This window comes from Bos taurus, chromosome 8 (genome assembly GCF_002263795.3).
Source record: "Bos taurus isolate L1 Dominette 01449 registration number 42190680 breed Hereford chromosome 8, ARS-UCD2.0, whole genome shotgun sequence".
In the NCBI taxonomy this organism is placed as follows: Eukaryota; Metazoa; Chordata; class Mammalia; order Artiodactyla; family Bovidae; genus Bos; species Bos taurus.
The window spans coordinates 83,989,279-84,007,213 of NC_037335.1; the positions used below are offsets into that span (position 1 = coordinate 83,989,279).

A 17,935-nucleotide genomic window follows, 5' to 3' on the forward strand; every position below is an offset into this window, starting at 1 on the left:
CAGGCAAGAGTACAGGAGTGGGTCGCCATTTCCTTCTACAGAGAATCTTCCTGACCAAGGGATCGAACCCAGGTCTCCCGCACTGTAGGCAGACGCTTTACCCTCTGAGCCACCAGGGAATTTAAGGGGGAACATGACATCTGTTAGCAACTGACAGGAGGGCAGAGTGACTGGGGGAGTGTTGGATAAGATACAGTTAGCAATGTATGTAAGGTCCACATTATGGATTTTGGAGCTTGACCATAGTCCTATGACAAATGTGAAGGTATGGAAAGATTTTAAACAGAGCCTAAGCGAGGCAAAATTTTGACATCTCGGAAAGGATTGTTGTTGATGTTGCAGGGAGAAGGGATTTAAGGGGTGCAAAATTGGATACAGGAGGATTGGTGACTAGCCCATTAAAACAGTTCAGGGAAACAGAAATTTGTAGTTTGGACTAGACTAATGGTGGCTGAGGTAGAGGACTGGGTAGATGGGGTATATTTAGGATGCACCATTGAATAGGCATGATATTGGTTGAAAAAGAGGGGTCAGGAGTCACTGACAAATGATAATTCCTTGATGATGGTGACTGCATTTGTTGAGATAGGAAGAGTTGCAACAAGAGCATGTCAAATGAGATTGTGGCTTCAGTTTGGACATGTTGAACATAAGTGCCTTTGAAACACTAAAGTAAAAATAAGAAGTAGGCAGCTAAAAAGAGATGTAAGTAGTAGATATAAACACTGGGGTTTTCCACCAGTGGGTAAAGTTAAAACTTTGAGCAAGAATGAGATTGCCTGTGGAGAGAATATAGAAAATAGGGAAAGGACTGAAACTGAACCTTGAAGAATTCTAAAATGTATATTGAATAGATTTGAAGGATCCTGCAAAGGATTTAGAAAACTGAAAGATGGGAGGGCAAACCAGGAATTTATTGTTGACCTTTGCCAATTGGATTGACAATTTTTCTTACACGTCTTTAAAGAAATCCTTCCAGTGTCTACTGGAGTACATAGGTTGTGAAAAGAAGTCTGCTATATTGTTTGTGTGTATGCATGCATTTTGGGGGCTGCTTTCATATCTATTAATTTTTTTTTTGACAGTTTCTGCTATTTCTAGAGAGTGTTTATGTGAACATTTCTAGCCATATCTTTTCAGGTACTTTTACTGTCCTTTTCTCTTTCTTCTTCTCCAACTCTGATTACTTATATGTTAAAACATTTGATATATTATGTTATCTTCAAGTTCTGCAATGAGCTCACTGAAGGGATTCGTCATGTCTAAAGTAATGTTGTTTTTATTTCTAGTGTTTTCATTTGATTCTTAATTTTTTCTCTCTGCTTAAATTCCCCATTTTTTCATGAATATTATCTAGCTTTCTTACTAGATCTTTTAATCTATTAATCATAGTTATTTTTTTCTTTAATGTTTATTACAGAAATTTTCAAATATAGGTTCCTACTGCTTTCCAAAAATAGAGCATTCCTATGAAACCTTTTGTAAGCCAAAATAGTGTAAAGCAAAGAAGCTGTTACCTCTGGACAGTTTTTGCTAATAGATGTGCAGAATAAATCAAGATATAGCACAGATAGTCATAGACACAGTTCAAAGTTTGATGCTGAGATGCTGAGTGTGGTTTCTGGGGAAGGAGCTTGATGGTACCAGTCTTGCTGCTCAAGGTGCATGTTGGCTTGCTGCAAAACAAACCCTGAATCCTGTTTTCACTTTTCACCTTTTTTCGTAAAAGTGAAGATTCTTTTCAGATTTCTTTTGTTTAGCAACAAGAGGTAATAATGTAGGTCTTTGGTAGAAGTAAAGTGGTGTGAGTATTCCTTGCTGGCTCAGTGGTAAAGAATCTACCAAAGCAGAGACATGGGTTCTGGTTTGGGAAAATCCCACATACTGTGTAGCAGCGAAGCTCGTGCGCCACAACTATTGAGCGTGTGCTCCGGGGCCCAGGAATCACACCTACTGAAACCCATGTGCCCTAGAGCCCGTACTCCACAAGAGAAGCCATTGCAATGAGAATACTTCACACTGCAATGAAGAGTAGCCCTTGATCCCTGCAACTAGAGAAACGCCTTCATATCAAGGAACACCTGGCACAGCCATAAATAAATGACAAGTGAAAGTGAAAGTCGCTCTGTTGTGTCCGACTCTTATGGAATTCTCTAGGCCAGAATAGTGGAGTGGGTAGCCATTCCCTTTTCCAGGGGATCTTCCTGACCCAGGAATTGCACCGGGGTCTCCTGCATTGCAGGCAGATTCTTTACCAGTTGAGCTAACAAGAAAGCCCCATAATTAAATAAATAATTTAAAAATAAAAAGTAAAGTGGATTGACTCAAACTTTTGAGAAGTGGAGGGATACATGGATCTATAAAAATAATAGTATAATTAACCTGCAGCTACATTACTTTGGCAACAAAGGTCCATCTAGTCAAGGCTATGGTTTTTCCAGTGGTCATGTATGGATGTGAGAGTTGGACTGTGAAGAAAGCTGAGCACCAAAGAATTGATGCTTTTGAACTGTGGTGTTGGAGAAGACTCTTGAGAGTCCCTTGGACTGCAAGGAGATCCAACCAGTCCATTCTAAAGGAGATCAGTCCTGGGTGTTCTTTGGAAGGACTGATGCTAAAGCTGAAACTCCAATACTTTGGCCACCTCATGCGAAGAGTTGATTCATTGGAAAAGACTGTAATGCTGGGAGGGATTGGGGGCAGGAGGAGAAGGGGATGACAGAGGAAGAGATGGCTGGATGGCATCACCGACTCTATGGACATGAGTTTGAGTGAACTCCAGGAGTTGGTGATGGACAGGGAGGCCTGGCGTGCTGCAATTCATGGGGTCACAAAGATTCGGACACGACTGAGCAACTGAACTGAACTGAACTGAACCCATTAGGTACTTTCAACAATTATAAATATTTTGTGACACTTATTTTCATCTTTCTTACATGTTTTAAACTTTGAATTTAGAAATAATTATAGACTCACAAGAAGTTGCAGTAAAAACCATATATAAGGAGACTGAGAGTGGTAGCATCTTATATAATTGTAGTATACTATCAAAAGCAGAACATTGATATTAGTAAAATTCAGAGAGCTTTTGCAGATTTAAATCTACAGTTCAGTGATATTAAATACATTCATAATGTTATACAGTCATCATCACCATGCATCTCCATGACTCTTTTCATCTTGTAAAATTGAAACTCCATACCCATTAAACCAGAGCTCCCCATTTCCTTCTTTGCCCAACCCCTAGCAGCCACCATTCTTATTCTTTCTCTGTGATTTTAAATCATAGTCATTTTAAAGCCTATATCTGATATTATCAACATTTGAGTCATCTTTGAGTTCAATTCTGGTGACTACAGAACTATTACTATTAGTTACCATTAACTAACAATAATAATATTACTATCACAATGTTATTGTTGTCACTATGAACTATTGTCTACAGTAGTTCATCTTTTCTTGAATTTCTGTGTCTCATAATTTTTTTATTGACTGATGGACATCAGTAAATGTCCATCTATTGATGGACATTTCAGTAGAGACTGAAACAAATAGTATTTATGCTCAGAAATGGGCACATTTCACTTATCAGTCTGTTCGTATGGGGTTTAATTTAAGGTAGTCAGCAGTTGAGCTGGTTTGGGGTTTTTATTTCTTTTATTAACTTTAGTCACTAAAGATTTCAAATTCTTCCAACAGTGAATTCAAACTCAACTTCAAATTTCATTCTTCCTTATGTTTGGAATAGAGAAGGCAATGGCACCCCACTCTAGAACTCTTGCCTGGAAAATCCCATGGACGGAGGAGCCTGGTAGACTGCAGTCCATGGGGTCGCTAAGAGTCAGACACGACTGAACGACTTCACTTTCACTTTTCAGTTTCATGCATTGGAGAAGGAAATGGCAACCCACTCCAGTGTTCCTGCCTGGAGAATCCCAAGGACAGGGGAGCCTGGTGGGCTGCCGTCTCTGGGGTTGCACAGAGTCGGACACAACTGAAGCGACTTAGCAGCAGCAGCAGTATGTTTGGAATAGAGTTTAGGGAGCTGGAAGGTTTTCATCAGTATTCTAGCTTCACTCTCAACTTTTAGTAATTCCTGTACGTCTGTATCTCAGAGGGGAATGTTTCTCCCTGCACTTGACACTCTCCAGCAGTAGGTGTCGATGCTTGTTACTTGGTGCTAGGCTCATGGTGGGAACAAAGGGAGATCTATATTCCATGGTTCATCCATAGTATTGGGCAGATCCTATGGACCTGCACCTTGGGGATTGGGAACACAAGTTTTCCTGCTCTTCCCAGTGCAGCCAAACTCAGCCTGGGTCTGGGGTTGGTCTTGGGTGGAAGAGTGTTCCTTGTCCTTCTCACCCCCACACTCCTGTGGTAACAGGATTATGCTTGGTTTTAATGTAGGATCCTGCACCCACAGGTTTTGTACCCCTCCCATGGAACAGAGGTGTTTAATTTCTGTCCTTCTTTATAAAGCAATGGATCTTTCTCTATGTAACCTGAGCATTTTCTGCCCTTCCCCCAGGGTCAAATGGGTTTGACTTTTATTCCTCCCTTGGAAAAAAGGGATTTTTTTTTTTTTTGCATTGCTTTCCTGCTGCTTCTTTAGCAATTTAGAGTTTTGACTTCCTACCAGAGAAAAGTTCTGGCTTCATTTTGAACCCCAGCAGCAGCTGATCACCTCTTTGTGCCTGTGCCACTGAGGGGAGCTCCTGCTGGGCTCCTGCCATGATCTTTCTGGTGGAGTCCTTTTGTGCCTGGGGTTCCCATCTGTTTCAAAATGACATCTACCCCACAATTGTCCTTTGATAATTCACTGGAATTTTAGCTAATTTCTTGTTACCCGCTTGTATGGTGGCTCCTTCCCTCCCCTCTGTTTAACCAAGGGTGAATAGTTTATGTGTCCTGTTTCTCCTTTGAGGAAGAAAAATGTTAATTTATTTGGTTGCCTTGTGATTCAGATCTTTGATGGGCTCAAGAAAGATTATGATTTTATAGATTATTCAGATTTTCCATGATTATGGCCCTCTCTGCAACTTTTTACGTTTTTCGTAGAAGTGGTTCAGTTTTAATTTTCTCTGATTCTCAATCTGGAATTTGGGCCATACTATCTTTTTATCTTCTGTATCTATCTTACTCTTTATATTTTCTGTCCCTTCATATCTTTGTGCTTATTTCTGATTGTTCCTCAGATATGTATTTTGGTGCAGTAATTATTTCTTAATTTTCTAACTAGTCTTTTTTAAAAAACAGTTATTGGAGTGTAGTTGATTTATAATACCAGGCTCCTCTGTCCATGGGAATCTCCAGGCAAGAATATTAGAGTGGGTTACCCTGCCCTCCTCCAGGGAATCTTCCTGACCCAAGGATCAAACCCACATCTCTTACATTTCCTGCATTGGCAGATAGGTTCTTTACCACTAGTATCACCTGGGAAGCCCATTTTATATATAGTAGTGTGTATGTCAATCCCAGTTTCCCATAATCTGCTCTTAAACCCCTGTCCATTGAGTCTTTTTTTAAAATTGAAATATAGTTGATTTACAGTGTTAAGCCAATCTCTGCTGTACAGCAAAGTGACTCATTATACACATATATACATTCTTTTTTATATTCTTTTCCATTATGCTTTATCACGGGGTATTGAATGTAGTTCTCTGTACTATGCATTAGGTCCTTGTTCTTTGCATCTACTAACCAACTCCCAGTCCATTCCTTTCCCTCCCCCTCCCACTTGGCAACTGCAGGCTGTTCATTACGTCTGTGAGTCTGTTTCTGTTTTATAGATAGGTTCATTTGTGCCATATTTTAGTTCCCACATATAAGTGATATCATGTGGTATTTGGCTTTCTCATTCTTACTACACTTGCTGCTGCTGCTGCTGCTGCGTCGCTTCAGTCATGTCTGACTCTGTGCGACCCCATGGACTGCAGCCTACCAGGCTTCTCCGTCCATGGGATTCTCCAGGCAAGAACACTGGAGTGGGTTGCCATTTCCTTCTCCAATGCATGAAAGTGGAAAGTGAAAGTGAAGTCACTCAGTCGTGTCTGACTCTTAGCGACCCCATGGACTGCAGCCCACCAGGCTCCTCCATCCATGGGATTTTCTGGGCAACAGTACTGGAGTAGGGTGCCATTGCCTTCTCCCCTTACTACACTTAGTATTATGATAATCTCTAATTGCATCCATATTGCTGCAAATGGCCTTATTTCATAATTTTTTGTGGCTGAGTAGTACTCCCTGGTATATGTATATCACATCTTTATCCATTCATCTGTTGATTGATATTTACATTGTTTCCATGTTTTGGCTATTGTGAGTAGTGCTGCTATGAACACAGTGGTGCATGTATCTTTTTTTTTTTTTTTTAAGATGCATTCTCATTTATTTATTTTTGGCTGTGCTGTGTCCTCATTGCTGTGTGGGCTTTTCTCGTTGTGGCATGCCAGTCAACTCTAGTTGTGGTGTGCGGGCTTCTCATTATGGTGGCCTCTCTTGTTGTGGAGCACAGACTCTAGGGTGCACCAACTTCGGCAGTTTTGGCTCTCCCATTCTAGTGCACAGGCTCAATAGTTGTGGCACACAGGCTTAGCTGCTCCACGGCATGTGGGATCTTCCCAGGTAATGGATCAAACCCATGTCTCCTGCATTGGCAGGCAGATTCTTGACCACTGAGCCACCAGGGAAACCCCCATGTATCTTTTTTAATTATAGTTTTGTCCAAGTATATGCCTAGGAATGGGATTGTTGGATCATATGGTAATTCTATTTTTAGTTTTCTGAGGAACCTCCGTGCTGTTTTCCACAGTGGCTGTACCAACTTATATTGTCATCAACAGTGTAAGAAGGTTCCCTTTTCTCCACACCCTCTCTAAGGTTTATTTGTAGACTTTTTAATGATGGCCATTCTGTCTGTTGTGAGATGGTACCTCTTTCAATTTTGATTTGCATTTCTCTAATAATTAATGATGTTTGAGCATCTCTTCATATGCATTTATCCATGTTGTTGTTTAGTCACAAGTCATATCTGACTCTTGCAACTCTGTAGCCCACCAGGCTCCTCTGTCCATGTTCTTGCTGGATTTCCCAGAAAGAAGTGAGTTGCTATTTCATTCTCCAGGGGATCTTGCCGGACCCAGGAATTGAACCCTCGTCTCCTGCAGTGACAGATTCTTTACCACTGAGCCACCAGGAAATCTCTTTGCTTATCCACTGAGTCTATAACTTCACTGACAGTACTTGTCATTTGTAAAAGTTCTATGCGTCTGATTTTCAAATTTTCTTATCTTTTTTAAAAATAATCTTTTTTAAATTATTGCTTTTCCATGTAATTATTCTTGGTGATCTCCTCACTTGTATATTCCAGTAAAGGAGATAATTATTGTTTCAAATTGTCTAACCATGTATTAAAGCCGTCCACTCACTGATCTTTTAACCTCACTGTCAGGACCAGTCTTTCCTCAAAGTTCTCTGTGTGACTTCTTTCATAATTTTTCTCTTTTCTCTTCTTTTCTTTCTTCCTTTTCTGTCTTTCCTTTCTTCCTCTCCTTTTTGCTTCCTTCCTTCTTCCATCCCTCCATCCCTCTCTCCTTCCTTCCCTCCTTTTTTCTCTTCTTTCATAATTTTTTTAGTATGTTTCAATTATCATACAATAAAATTGACTTTCTGTCATAGAAGTATTGTCAATTTAGCACAAATATAAATTCATAAAGCTGTCACTATAATCAGAATAAGGAACAATTCCATAATACTAAAAAAGTCTCATGCTGACCTTTTTAGATATGACCATTACTCCTCCTCCTAGGCACTGACTATCTTTGGTATGTTCTTCATCAGTAGAATTTAGCCTTTTCCAAGTGGAATCACATGGTATGTAAACTTTTGAGACTAGTTTATTTCACTAAAGCTAATTCCATTGAGATTAATTCATATTTTTGTGTGTATCAATATCTTTTTCTTTTTATTATTGAGTAGTATTGTATTACATGTATATTCCATAGTTTGTTTATCCATTTACTCACTGACCGACATTTGGGTTGTTTCTAGATTTTTGCTATTATGAATAGAGATGCTCTAAACATTTGTGTGAAGCGTTTTGTGCGAGTGTAAGTTTTCATTCCTCTTAGGCAGAGATGGGCAAATTTTGATTCACAGACCATTTGCTTATTCTTTTTTAAGAGTCAGGTCAATTTTATTTGGCTGTGCACCATGCAGCATGCAGGATCTTAGTTCCACAACCAGAGGTCAAACCTGTGCCCCCTGCACAGGAAGTGTGGAATCTTAACCACTGGACCACCAGGGAAGTCCCCAGCTACCTATTTTTATAAGAAAAGTTTTATTGAAATGTAGTCATGTCCATTTCTTAGGTATTATCTGTAGTTGCTTTCATTGTAAAATATCAGAGTAAATTAATTTTACAGTGTTATAATACAGACTACATTGTCTGCAAACTTGATGTATTTACTATCTGATGTTTTAAGGAAAATTTACTGATTTCTGCTCTAGGATGAATACTTGGGAGTTGGACTGTTGGGTCATGTGATAAGCACATGTTTTGTTTGTTTGTTCTAAGAAATTGTCAAGCCATTTTCCAGAGGCTTTTACCATTTTGTGTTTCCACCAGCAATGTATGAGAGTTCCTATTGCTCTGCAAGGTCTCCAGGACTTCGTATGCATGTATTTTTAAATTTATCCATTCTAGTAGAAGTGTAGTAGAATCTCATTTTCCTGCACGTTTGTTTGTGTTTTTTTTTTTTATTGCTTCTTTAGGTTGTTTCTCACTATTGTTTTGAGAGTTCTTTACATATTCTGCATACCTGTATACAAGTCCTTTATCATATATGAAATTTCTAAATATTTCTCCCATTTCCATAGCTTGTCTTTTCATTTTCTTAACAGTATCTTTCAAAGAGCACAATATTTTGGTTTCAAGATCACAGTTTGCCTTTGTTTATTTATTTTTTTGCTCATGTTTTGATACGATGTCGGAAAACTTTTTGCCTAACCTCAGGTCATGAAGGCTATCTTCAAAATCTTTAGAAATTTTTATATTTTCACCTTTTACACTTAGATCTTTGATTTATTTCCGTTTAAGGTCATTGTTGATCTGTTTGGATTGGGCTCTACCCAGCAGTATTTGTTCTCTTTGTTTTTTTCTTGTATTTTGCCCTTCTGTATCTTTTCTAGATTCCTTGAATACTTTTTAAAATTCCACTTTAATTTGACTTTTTTCTATATCTCTTACATAAGTATATATATATTAAAATAATATATCTAAATGTGTATTATGTTTATAATATATATATGTATATAACTGGTTGATATAGGGATCACTGTCTACTTAGAATTAATATTTTATCACTTCAAATAGAAATTTTGTACTAAATAGGTCCCTTTACATGCCTATCTCTTCATATTAAAGCCATCATTTACTTCTACATACATTTTAACCCCATCAGATAATATTACAATTATTATTTTCTAGATTTTAATATATTGTAACAGTCTGATACAGCTATGCAGATTTTTATGATTTGGGTTGTTTTTCTTTATTTTTCATATTACCAGTTTCCCTCTAGCATCATTTCCTTTTGAGTAGGTTGAGTTGGACAAATTCTTTCCATTTTCTTTCTAAGAATATCATTATTATACCTTCATTTATTAAAAATATTTGCACTAGATATTGAAATCTGAATTGACTTCCTTCTGGCCTCCATGGTTTCTGTTGAGAAATCTATTCTCTTTGAATCTTTGTTACTCAATATGGCATGTGTCTATCTTCCTCCAACTGATTCATGAAGTTTTCTTTTTAATTTTCAATAGTTTGGTTACGATATATTTAAGCGTGGATTTCTTTGAGTTTATCCTCGCTGTGGTTTTTCTGAGCTTCTTAAATTTGTAAGCTTGTATCTTTTACCTAATTTGTCAAGTTTTCAGCCATTATTTTTCCAAATATTTTTTTCAATCAACGTTCTTTCTCCTTTTCTTCTGGGTCTCTGTCAACATAATTATAAAATCTTTTGGTGTTGTTATACATGTCCCTTGGACTCCATTAATTTTATTTAATTTTTTCCTTCTGTATTATTCCAATTAGATGGTTTCTGTGTACTCACTAAAATCAGGATATTAAACACTTCCATCAATGCAAAAATTCCCTTATACTGTTAACACATGGCAAAACCTGCTCTGATCTTCATTACTGCAATTTTTCATTTTATGAAATGTCAAATAAGTGAAGTCGTGTAACCTTTTGAGATTGGCTTCTTTCCTTAGCCTAATGCCTTTGAGATTCATCTATCTTTTCATTTGTGAGTAGTATTCTGTTGTATGGATAATATTTTATTTATACATTCATCTACTGGAGGACATTAAGGTTATTTCCAGTTTTGGTGATTATGAATAATACTGCGCAGTAGAGGTTTTTATGTGAATTTAAACTTTCTATTTTCTAGAGTAAAAACCAGAAGTGAGGTTGCTGGGTCATATGATAAAAATATGTTTAAATTTCTAATAAACTGCCAAATTGTTTACAAGAGTGACCATGCCAATTTGCATTCCCACCAGCAGTGTATGAGAGTAACTGATAGTATTTTAGTGAGTTAACTTCTGATAATCATTTTATTTTATTTTATTTTATTTATTTTTTAATTATTTATTTATTTTTTTTTACATTTTATTTTATTTTTAAACTTTACATAATTGTATTAGTTTTGCCAAATATCAAAATGAATCTGCCACAGGTATACATGTGTTCCCCATCCTGAACCCTCCTCCCTCCTCCCTCCCCATAATCATTTGATTTTAGACCTAGTATTGGCCACCCAAGACAGATGGGTCATGAAGGAGAGTTCTGACAAAACGTGGTCCACTGGAGAAGGGAATGGCAAAACACTTCAGTATTTTTGCCTTGAGAACCCCATGAAAAGTATGAAAAGGCAAAAAGATAGGACCCTGAAAGATTAACTCCCCAGGTCAGTAGGTGCCCAATATGCTACTGGAGATCAGTGGAGAAATAACTCCAGAAAGATTGAACAGAGTCAAAGCAAAAACAACACCCAGTTGTGTGAATGTGACTGGTGATGGAAGTACAGTCCGATGCTGTAAAGAACAGTATTGCATAGGAACCTGGAATGTTAGGTCCATGGATCAAGGCAATATGGAAGTGGTTGAATAGGAGATAGCAAGAGTGAGTGTCGACATTTTAGGAATCAATGAACTAAAATGGACTGAAATGGGTGAATTTAACTCAGATGACCAATATATATACTACTGTGGGCAGGAATCCCTTGGAAGAAATGGAGAAGCCGTCATAGTCAACAAGAGTCTGAAATGCAGTACTTGGATGCAGTCTCAAAAACGACAGAATGATCTCTGTCCGTTTCCAATGCAAACCATTCACTATCACAGTAATACAAGTCTGTGCCCTGACCAGTAATGCTAAAAAGCTGAAGTTGAACACTTCTATGAAGACCTGCAAGACATTCTAGAACTAACACCCAAAAAAGATGTCCTTTTCATTATAGAGGACTGGAATGCAAAAGTAGGAAGTCAAGAAATACCTGGAGTAATGGGCAAATTTGGCCTTGGAGTAAAGAATGAAGCAGGGCAAAGGCCAACAGAGTTTTGCTAAGAGAACACACTGGTCATAGCAAACACCCTCTTGCAACAACACAAGAGAAGACTCTACACATGAACATCACCAGATGGTCAGTGCTGAAATCAGATTGATTATATTCTTTGCAGCCAAAGATGCTTTATACAGTCAGCAGAAACAAGACATGGAGCTGACTGTGGCTCAGATCAGGAACTCCTTATTGCCAAATTCAGACTTAAATTGAAAAAACTAGGGAAAACCACTAGACCATTCAGTGATTTACCTAAATCAAATCCCCTACGACTATACAGTGGAAGTGACAAATAGATTCAAGGGATTAAATCTGATAGACAGAGTGCCTGAAAAACTATGGATAGAGGTTTGTGACATTGTACAGGAGGGAGTGATCAAGACTATCCCCAAGAAAAAGAAATGCAAAAAGGCAAAATGGTTGTCTGGGAGGCCTTACAAACAACTATGAAAAGAAGAGAGTGAAAGGCAAAGGAGAAAAGGAAAGATATACTCATTTGAATGCAGTGTTCCAAAGATAGCAAGGAGAGATAAGAAAGCTTTCTTCAGTAATCAATGCAAAGAAATAGAGGAAGACAATAGAATGGGAAAGACTAGAGATCTCTTAAAGAAAATTAGAGATACCAAGGGAACACTTCATGCAAAGATGAGCACAATAAAGGACAGAAATGGTATGGACCTAACAGAAACAGAAGATATTAAGAAGAGGTGGCAAGAATACACAGGAAAACTATACAAAAAAGATCTTCATGACACAGATAACCACAATGGTGTGACCACTCACCTAGAGCCAGACATCCTAAAATGCGAAGTCAAGTGAGCCTTACAAAGCATCACTATGAACAAAGCTAGTGGAGGTGATGGAATTCGAGTTGAGTTATTTCAAATCCTAAAAGATGATGCTGTGAAAGTGCCACACTCAATATGCCTGCAAATTTGGAAAATTCAGCAGTGGCCACAGGATTGGAAAAGATTAGTTTTCATTCCAGTCCCAAAGAAAGGCAATGCCAAAGAAATGTTCAAACTACCACACAATTGCACTCATTTCACACATTAGCAAAGTAATGCTCAAAATTCTCCAAGCCAGGCTTCAACAATATGTGAACCATGAACTTCCAGATGTTCAAGCTGGATTTGGAAAAGGCAGAGGAACCAGAAATCAAATTGCCAACGTCTGTTGGATCATCAAAAAAGCAAGGGAGTTCCAGAAAAACATCTACTTCTGCTTTATTGACTTGCCAAAGCCTTTGACTTTATGGATTACAACAAACTGTGAAAAATTCTTCAAGAGATGGGAATATCATACCACCTTACCTGCCTCCTGAGAAATCTGGATGTGGGTCAAGAATCAACAGTTAGAACTGGACATGGAACAATAGACTGGTTCCAAATAGGAAAGGAAGTACATCAGGGCTGTATATTGCCACCCTACTTATTTAACTTATATACAGAGTACATCATGAGAAATGCTGGACTGGATGAAGCGCAAGCTGAAATCAAGATGCCAGGAGAAATATCAATAACCTCAGATATGCAGATGACACCACCCTTATAGCAGAAAGCAAAGAACTAAAGAGCCTCTTGATGAAAATGAAAGAAGAGAGTAAAAAAGTTTGCTTAAAGCTCAACATTCAGAAAACTAAGATCATGGCATCTGGTCCCAGTACTTCATGTCAAATAGTGGGGAAACAGTGGAAACAGTGACAGACTTTATTTTTTGGGCTCCAGAATCACTGCAGATGGTGACTGCAGCCATGAAATTAAAAGACGCTTGCTCCTTGGAAGATAAGTTATGACCAACCTAGACAGCTTATTAAAAAGCAGAGTCATTACTTTGCCAACAAAGGTCCCTGTAGTCAAAGCTGTGGTTTTTCCAGTAGTCCTATATGGATGTCAGAGTTGGACTAGAAAGAAAGCTGAGCACCGAAGAATTGATGCTTTTGAACTGTGGTGTTGGAGAAGACTCTTGAGAGTCCCTGGACAGCAAGGAGATCGATCCATCCAGTCCATCCTAAAGCAAATCAGTCGTGAATATTCGTTGGAAGGATTGATGTTGAAGCTGAAACTCCAATACTTTGGCCAGCTGTTGTGACAAACTGACTCATTTGAAAAGACCCTGATGCTGGAAAAGATTGAAGGCGAGAGGAGAAGGGGACGACAGAGGATGAGATGATTGGATGGCATCACTGACTCAATGCACATGAGTTTGAGTAAGCTCCAGGAGTTGGTGATGGACAGGGAGGCCTGGTGTGCTGTAGTTCATGGGGTCACAAAGAGTCTGACACGACTGAGTGACTGAACTGATTCCTAGGGTTTTTTTTTTTTTTAAGTTTAAAATTTTTAGTCCAAATTTTTCTTTGTGCTTACTTTATCCTTGCTTGAGAAAGAGACATTTGGAGTTACTTTACGTTTTTGACTATCATAGTTGCAATTGAAAGGCACCACTGCCAACATTTAGTGAAGGAAGTTCATAACATCTGTTTTACATTTAGTGAAGTTTTAACTGTGCTTGGGAAAAATAGATAAAACGCAATAATTCCTACAGCTATAAGAGCCAACACATGCATGCTCTCTTTCTCTCTCTCTCTCACCCCCACACACACACTTTCTAAAATAGTATACTATGGACATATAAAATGGGAGTGAGGGGATTGTGACTTAATCCACTTTAAATACAGTTTTTTTAAAAAGTTATGTAACAAAACTATCTTTTTCTTTTTCTCTCTTTCTCTGAGTATCGTGTGTGTGTGTGTGTGTGTGTGTGTGTTTAAACTTTGGGCATTGTAGTTTTTATTTTTTATTTCTTGGCTCACTCCAGCATCACATGATTGAGCGCATATTTTTTGCTCCCTTGCTTGATGAAGATCAAAATGTCTTATCAGTTTGGCCTTGTAAGCTCTAATGAAATAACTACTGCTTTTTATAGGTTTCCCTTGATGGTTCAGTGGTAAAGAATTCGCCTGCCAATGCAGGAGATTCAAGAGACTCAAGTTTAATCCCTGGGTCAGGATGATCCCCTGGAGAAGGAAATGGCAACCCACTCCAATATTCTTGCCTGGAAATTCCCATGGAGAGAGGAGCCTGGCGGACTTCAGTCCATGGGGTCGTGAAAAAGTCAGACATGACTTTGTGACTAAAAAACAACTGCTGTTTATAAGCCTTTGTTCTTTGGAGAGTAATTTCATCTCTCAGGCATTAGAAAAGTATTGATAATATTTTTATTTTTATTGTCTGTCTGAGATATTTCAATTACATAAGGTAACTTTTAACAGTCTACTTAGATATAATACTTCACCACTACAAGTACTGTCTGGAAATGCTTATAGCCATATAGATCTCTCTCTCTCTTCGTGTTTCAGATTTTATATGAATTACATTCATATGTATGCACTGAAAACCCCATCAGACAACGTTATAGTTTTTTGCTTTTCAACCATGATGTATAACTTAAGGAACTAAAAAGTGGTAGACTGTAATATTTAACCAGGTTTTTACCATTTCTGTTGTTCTCTTAGGTACTTTGGTGTACAACCTAAGAATAGAGGTGTTCTCTTCTGTACTCATAGTGCAGTGAATGACTCTATAAATTGACGTTTTTAAAAATAATTTCTGGTTTTTTGTATTTATTTATTTGGCCACACCAGGTCTTAGTTGTGGCACACAGGGTCTTTGTTTCTTCGAGTGGGATCTTCTTTTGCAGCACAGACTCTCTAGTTGTGGCGTGCAGACTCAGGAGTTGCAGTGCAGGAGTACCAGAGTGTCTGCGGGGTTGGTTGCTCCATGGCATGTGGGATCTTAATTTCCCAACCAGGGATCGAACCCACATCCTCTGTATTGCAGGGTGAATTCTTAACCACTGGACCACCAGGGAAGTCCTCATAAACTGACATTGATATAATACTTTCATCTATTTTGCCATCCATATTTCAGTTTGGTTAGTTGATCTAATAATGTCCTCTCTTGTGTTTTCTTTTCCTCTGCAGTACATGATCTAGTCTAGGGTCAAGTATTGCATTTAGTTGTCGTGTCTTATAGATTTCTTTAATCTGGAACAATTTAAGAGCGCTTCATGACTTTGCCATCTTTACAAAATACAAGTCTTTCACCTCCCCCAAGTCCTGCCACATATAGAATGTTTTTAATTTTATCTTGAATTTTTTTCTCATCAATTGCTCTTATGTTAGACAAAATACTGTATAGGTGATGTTTTGTCTTTTTCAGAAATCTGTTACTCAAAGGTGATGTTAATTTTAATCATCAGCCAAACTGTTACTTGATTCTCCACTATATCATTACTGCTTTTTTTTTAACCTCACAACTAATAGGCAATCTATAGGGAGACACTTTATGACCATGCAGATGCTACTCCTCATTAAAATTTCTGCCTATATTTAGCATCACCTGGTGATTCTTATCTGATCTTCTCTTTACTATGATGGTTGCAAACTGATGATTTTTCAACTCCAGCACTTCACTTTACATTTCTCAATAAACATTAGAACTTGCTTAAGAAATAAATCACCCTTCACCCTGTGTATGTGTACATATGTGTATATATCTATTTATTATAGATATTTTATCATTCTTCTTATTTTTCTTAAAGATGTACAATTCTTTACTCCTATATTTTTGAACACTTCCTTACATTTTGGCATAAAAAGACTTTCCAGTCTTAAAAGATACCTCTTCTGCCCCAGAATGAAAATTTAAAAATAAATAAATACATACGTGTTGAATGTGTATTATGTACTCTGTACCGTATTAGTCTCTCATAATACAATTGAACAATATTAGATAGTGATAAGTGGTATCAGGGATAATAAAGCCATGCCCTCCTCCAAGTAATCTTCCCAACCCAGGGATTGAACCCAGGTTTCCTGCATTGCAGATGGATTCTTTACTGTCTGAGCCACCAAGGAAGCCAATAATAATATAATTGAACAATATTAGATAGTGATAAGTGGTATTGGGGAAAATAAAGTGGGATGGGAAATAGGGAATATACGTGATAAATGAGAGCTATTCACTTTTAAATAAGGTGGTCAGGGAAGGCCTTATTTAGAAGATATTGTTTTTGTTGTTCAGTCACTTAGTCATTTCCAACTCTTTGCGACCCCATGGACTGCAGTACACCAGGCTTCCCTGTCCACCATCTGTTGGAGTTTGCGCAAACTCACGTCCGGTGATCCCATCCAGCCATCTCATCCTTTGTCGTCTCCTTCTCCTCTTGTCTTCAATCTTTCCCAGCATCAGGGTCTTTTCTAATGAGTTGGCTCTTAGCATCAGGTGGCCAAATTATTGGAGCTTCAGCATCAGTCCTTCCAATGAATATTCAGGGCTGATTTCCTTTAGGATTGACTGGTTTGATCTCCTTGCAGTCTAAGAACTCTCAAGAGTCTTCTCCAACACCACAATTTGAAAGCATCAATTCTTTTACAAGGTGACATATGAGTAAATCAGGGAGCTAACCTTGCCTTATTGTACCTCGCTGGGTATCAACTCTAGGTACTCTCTAAAAATGAATCATATGCTGCCTTTTATTATAATCACCTAGTGTGTATATATGTGTATATGTATATATATATATGTTATCTTTAGTTTACAAATATGTGATAACAAGGACAGTGTACCAGTATATAACACATTTCATTGGTTTTAAACTAATGACTAACACCTCTGAATTAGGAAAAATATTTAAACTCTGTGGAGCTCTTTCTTTATCTGCAAAATGAAGGAACTGGATAACATTATTTGCAAGCTTCTGCCCCATTCCAGAAGTTTATATGAAGGATAACAAATCAAAGAATAAAAATATTTCTGAGAAATAATGGAACTTATTGGAGTTGGAATAATAGAACTATGAGAACATCCTTAAGCTATTAATAGGTCTCTCGTTTACAGCATGGAGTGAGCCAATATTTGGGGAATGCATCTCAGCAAAACTAAAGCTACAGTTTTGTATTCCTCTGGGCCACCCACTCTACATAAAGTTACTTCATCTAACAGATCGCCTATTGTTTGATATTACTTGTGGCATAGATTCCTAAACTCCTTCAGTAAGAATATGTGCCCACCACTATTTACAATACACTCAACTGATCTAGTTACAGGGACTCTTTGAGAATGAAATCTATGTGCCAGATGACTTCTTTGCTTTTTTGCTGTTGTTTTTGAAAAAGCAAAAGCATAAAAAGTTCTAACTGAAAGAGATTTAGGATAAAACTACTCAGATTAATCATTTTACATGTAAGCTGAATGGTTATTACATAAGCATGCTCTTTTTTCGTATGCCTGAGACAATTTTAG

General features: G+C 37.8%; 1 protein-coding gene across 2 annotated transcripts in view; it reads left to right on the plus strand.

The window, feature by feature from the left end:
- CENPP (centromere protein P) overlaps positions 1-17,935 on the plus strand; it is a 235,597-nt gene that overhangs the window by 37,705 nt on the left and 179,957 nt on the right.